Below are 6014 nucleotides of genomic sequence, written 5' to 3' on the forward strand. Positions count from 1 at the left end.
TCCTGCTGGTAATAGCTTATCTAAAGTGATCATCAGGTGGGCCATTTCCAGCACAAATCCAGGTTTTCTCACCCTCCACCCCCCCACACAAATTCACTCTCCTGCTGGTGATAGCCCATCCAAAGTGACAACTCTTTACACAATGTGCATGATAATTAAGTTGGGCCATTTCCTGCACAAATCCAGGTTCTCTCACCCCCTCACCCCCCTCCCAAAAACCACACACACAAACTCACTATCCTGCTGGTAATAGCTCATCCAAAGTGACCATTCTCCCTACAATGTGCATAATTAAGGTGGGCCATTTCCAGCACAAATCCAGGTTTTCTCACATCCCCCCCACCCCCATACACACACAAACTCACTCTCCTGCTGGTAATAGCTCATCCAAACTGACCACTCTCCAAGTTTAAATCCAAGTTAAACCAGAACATCTCGGGGGGAGGGGGGTAGGAAAAAACAAGAGGAAATAGGCTACCTTGCATAATGACTTAGCCACTCCCAGTCTCTATTTAAGCCTAAATTAATAGTATCCAATTTGCAAATGAATTCCAATTCAGCAGTTTCTCGCTGGAGTCTGGATTTGAAGTTTTTTTGTTTTAAGATAGCGACCTTCATGTCTGTGATTGCGTGACCAGAGAGATTGAAGTGTTCTCCAACTGGTTTATGAATGTTATAATTCTTGACATCTGATTTGTGTCCATTTATTCTTTTACGTAGAGACTGTCCAGTTTGACCAATGTACATGACAGAGGGGCATTGCTGGCACATGATGGCATATATCACATTGGTGGATGTGCAGGTGAACGAGCCTCTGATAGTGTGGCTGATGTTATTAGGCCCTGTGATGGTGTCCCCTGAATAGATATGTGGGCACAATTGGCAACGGGCTTTGTTGCAAGGATAAGTTCCTGGGTTAGTGGTTCTGTTGTGTGGTATGTGGTTGTTGGTGAGTATTTGCTTCAGGTTGCGGGGCTGTCTGTTGGCAAGGACTGGCCTGTCTCCCAAGATTTGTGAGAGTGTTGGGTCATCCTTTAGGATAGGTTGTAGATCCTTAATAATGCGTTGGCGGGGTTTTAGTTGGGGGCTGAAGGTGACGGCTAGTGGCGTTCTGTTATTTTCTTTGTTAGGCCTGTCCTGTAGTAGGTAACTTCTGGGAACTCTTCTGGCTCTATCAATCTGTTTCTTTACTTCAGCAGGTGGGTATTGTAGTTGTAAGAAAGCTTGACAGAGATCTTGTAGGTGTTTGTCTCTGTCTGAGGGGTTGGAGCAAATACGGTTGTATCGCAGAGCTTGGCTGTAGAGGATGGATCGTGTGGTGTGGTCAGGGTGAAAGCTGGAGGCATGCAGGTAGGAATAGCGGTCAGTAGGTTTCCGGTATAGGGTGGTGTTTATGTGACCATTGTTTATTAGCACTGTAGTGTCCAGGAAGTGGATCTCTTGTGTGGACTGGACCTGGCTGAGGTTGGTGGTGCGATGGAAATTGTTGAAATCATGGTGGAATTCCTCAAGGGCTTCTTTTCCATGGGTCCAGATGATGAAGATGTCATCAATATAGCGCAAGTAGAGTAGGGGCTTTAGGGGACGAGAGCTGAGGAAACGTTGTTCTAAATCAGCCATAAAAATGTTGGCATACTGTGGGGCCATGCGGGTACCCATAGCAGTCCCGCTGATCTGAAGGTATACATTGTCTCCAAATGTGAAATAGTTATGGGTAAGCACAAAGTCACAAAGTTCAGCCACCAGGTTAGCCGTGACATTATCGGGGATAGTGTTCCTGACGGCTTGTAGTCCATCTTTGTGTGGAATGTTGGTGTAGAGGGCTTCTACATCCATAGTGGCCAGGATGGTGTTATCAGGAAGATCACCGATGGATTGAAGTTTCCTTGGGAAGTCAGTGGTGTCTCGAAGGTAGCTGGGAGTGCTGGTAGCGTAGGGCCTGAGGAGGAAGTCTACATAGCCAGACAATCCTGCTGTCAGGGTGCCAATGCCTGAGATGATGGGGCGCCCAGGATTTCCAGGTTTATGGATCTTGGGTAGTAGATAGAATATCCCAGGTCGGGGTTCCAGGGGTGTGTCTGTGCGGATTTGATCTTGTGCTTTTTCAGGAAGTTTCTTGAGCAAATGCTGTAGTTGCTTTTGGTAACTCTCAGTGGGATCATAGGGTAATGGCTTGTAGAAACTCGTGTTGCAGAGCTGCCAAGCAGCCTCTTGTTCATATTCCAACCTATTCATGATGACAACAGCACCTCCTTTGTCAGCCTTTTTGATTATGATGTCAGAGTTGTTTCTGAGGCTGTGGATGGCATTGTGTTCTGCACGGCTGAGGTTATGGGGCAAGTGATGCTGCTTTTCCACAATTTCAGCCCGTGCACGTCGGCGGAAGCACTCTATGTAGAAGTCCAGTCTGCTGTTTCGACCTTCAGGAGGAGTCCACCTAGAATCCCTCTTTCTGTAGTGTTGGTAGGGAGGTCTCTGTGGATTAGTATGTTGTTCAGAGGTATTTTGGAAATATTCCTTGAGTCGGAGACGTCGAAAATAGGATTCTAGGTCACCACAGAACTGTATCATGTTCGTGGGGGTGGAGGGGCAGAAGGAAAGGCCCCGAGATAGAACAGCTGCTTCTACTGGGCTGAGATTATAGTTGGATAGGTTAACAATATTGCTAGGTGGGTTGAGGGAACCATTGCTGTGGCCCCTTGTAGCATGTAGTAGTTTAGAAAGTTTAGTGTCCTTTTTCTTTTGTAGAGAAGCAAAGTGTGCGTTGTAAATGGCTTGTCTAGTTTTAGTAAAATCCAGCCACGAGGAAGTTTGTGTGGAAGGTTGGTTTTTTATGAGAGTATCCATTTTTGAGAGCTCATTCTTAATCTTTCCCTGTTTGCTGTAGAGGATGTTGATCAGGTGATTCCGCAGTTTCTTTGAGAGCGTGTGGCACAAGCTGTCAGCATAGTCTGTGTGGTATGTAGATTGTAATGGATTTTTTACCTTCAGTCCTTTTGGTACGATGTCCATCTGTTTGCATTTGGAAAGGAAGATGATGTCTGTCTGTATCTGTACAAGTTTTTTCATGCAGTTGATAGATTTCCACTCCATACGGCTAAATGCAGTGCCTTGCATAATGACAGGTTTCAGAGTAACAGCCATGTTAGTCTGTATTCGCAAAAAAGAAAAGGAGTACTTGTGGCACCTTAGAGACTAACCAATTTATTTGAGCATGGCCCACCTTAATTATGCACATTGTAGGGAGAATGGTCACTTTGGATGAGCTATTACCAGCAGGATAGTGAGTTTGTGTGTGTGGTTTTTAGGAGGGGGGTGAGGGGGTGAGAGAACCTGGATTTGTGCAGGAAATGGCCCAACTTAATTATCATGCACATTGTGTAAAGAGTTGTCACTTTGGATGGGCTATCACCAGCAGGAGAGTGAATTTGTGTGGGGGGGTGGAGGGTGAGAAAACCTGGATTTGTGCTGGAAATGGCCCACCTGATGATCACTTTAGATAAGCTATTACCAGCAGGACAGTGGGGTGGGAGGAGGTATTTTTTCATATTCTCTGTGTATAAATAAAGTCTGCTGCAGTTTCCACGGCATGCATCCGATGAAGTGAGCTGTAGCTCACGAAAGCTCATGCTCAAATAAATTGGTTAGTCTCTAAGGTGCCACAAGTACTCCTTTTCTTTTTTCTAGAAAAAACACCATCCTATAAGTACAGTGTCCCCCAGGCCAAGCCACTGTGGCTGCAAAGGAAATCGGGGGGCTGCGGGTGGGCTTGTGGCTCACATGAGGCCTGAGTCAGAGGGGTGCAGGTCCTTAAGTCCACTGCTGGGGGCCCCGCTCGCAGAGACGAACAGCAGGGGGTTGCAGCACATCAAAGGTGGCTCTCCAAGTGGCGTTCAAAGAGACCCACATTCGGAAACCCTCAGCCCTCGGAGGCACCCTGCTACAGCACCCCAGGGAGGAGATCTCGAAGCACCATGGGGTTTGACTCTCATGACGTGCAGTCCCAGGCAGTACCAAACGCTGGCAGGGGCGGGACCCAGGACTAGTCGCCTGGAGGTTTCTTTACTTTGCCTTTCCCAAACAAGCGCTGCTGTGCTCCTTGACCTTGGGAGCGAGAAGCCACTGTCAGCGGAAACCAAAGAGAGCCGGGTAGCGCTCCGGGGCAGAAGCAAGAGGGTGGGATGGGGAAGAAGGAGGCCCTTCCTTGTGAATCTCAGTTTCCAAACAGCTGGGGTCTGCAGAGACCGGGACTCTGCAGGCAGGTGGCAGGGGGGAATCCGGAAAGGAAGCTGCTCACCATGGATGCAATGGACAAGGGGGCTACTGTGTCAGCCCCCAAAAGGTGCAGAGGAGGTAATGGACCAGCCGGCTGAAAAAGTGCACCCAGAGGAAGAGCTGGATCCAGAACTGGAAGTCGAAATCTGAGCCTTCCTCAATCCCACAAAGGTGACTGGGTCTGAGCTCCATGCCGCTGCCCCCGGTGACGCAGACCTTGGCTCCTGGCCGCCGGGATTCTGATTCAGACTGCCCTCCTTATCTACGCTGCTCGAGGATCCCCCATGGCTGCATGGCTTCCAACCAGACCTCCGGGACCCTTTGAGGGGCGGAAGCGGGATCTCCGGGGGAGAAATGTCTGGAGGGTAGCAGGGTGGGAAGCAGCCAGCTTCGTTCCTGTCGCTTCCCAGGCTCAGGGCTCAGCCTGCCCTGGTGAGGAGCGCGCTATGTATTGTTTCCAGTGCTGCTCCCACGTGCAACATGATTGGCTTATTTGAGCTGCGCCTGGGTGAATGGAAGCCTTGACGTTGACCAGCCAACAAGAGCAGATCAGCTGAGCAGCTGGGCGGGAAGGTCTCCACTAGCTGCTGCACGCTCAGCTCTCCGGGGGTGGGTCTTGAGACAGCCCCTCCCATCTGGGACCTGTGCTGGAGCTCCCCCCATCACTATAAGGCCTAAAAGGGGATTGATTCGAAGCCACTCTCCATGGAAGGGACTGGAGCAGGCCATTAGTGCCCATCCTCCAGAGCTGGAGCCTAAACCCCCTTCCATGGAACCCGGGGTGCTCAAGCTGTTCAGGTCAGAACAATTCCATTGCCAGCCCCGTCTGAAGGCACCAGCAGAGGGAATTAACTGGGGTGATCGGGGTGGGGGTAACAGATATGTAGCTGAGTCCGCACTCCTGAGGGGCTGCCCCCCCCCCCACGTGCCAATCCGACAGGCTGGCGAGAGCGACGCCGAAAGGGTTAACCTTGTGCAGGTGCAGCTTTGGCAGCACCAGGGGAATTTTCTGCCATCTCAGGTGGCGGGTCCCGCAGGTTCAGCACGAAAGGTTTAAAATATTCCAGCATGCTCACTAAAAATCATCTGCCTGCAGCCAGCAACGAGCAGCAGCAGGAGGGACAAACGGACACAGCAGATGGCATTTTGCCCTCCTCAGCAATCGGAGCACCATGGCCTGGCCACAGATGGTGACCCCAGGGCAGTCAGCCTCATGGGGCAGCACCAGTGAGAGCCCCACTTGGTACACCCGGTCTAACTAGGGGCGTGTCTGGTCTGGCAGCCTGAAGCTCATTAGTCATTCATTTCAGCAGTGGAATCCCTGCTCCACCCCAGAAGTGGGTGCATCAGGGAAGCATTGAATGTTTATTGCTGAACAGCCCTGTGCACCCAAGGAAGCACCACTGGGAGTACAGGCCATTTAACACAGATAGGTTCATTTTGGCCTAGCAGGCAAGCCACCCTGCTTCAGAAGCCATCACAGGGACTCATGATCTTTGAACAACTGAAGCCCACCCAAGCAGTTGCAGGTATAGAACATACACATCTTGCCCCCCTTAACCCTGCTTCTGCTCCCCCAACAGCAGCGAGCTGGGTCTGTGAACACGCAGGGAAAAGGGAAGATGTAACAGATCGGGGGGGGGGGGCGGGGGAGGCAAGAGACAGCATGAAATATAGATCTAGGCTCTGCACACAATCCTCCACTCCCTAAGTTACAGCAAGCTTTCTGTCACAGTTTA

The sequence above is a fragment of the Lepidochelys olivacea genome, assembly GCF_965140295.1.
Source record: "Lepidochelys olivacea isolate rLepOli2 genome assembly, chromosome: 20".
Classification (NCBI taxonomy): Eukaryota; Metazoa; Chordata; order Testudines; family Cheloniidae; genus Lepidochelys; species Lepidochelys olivacea.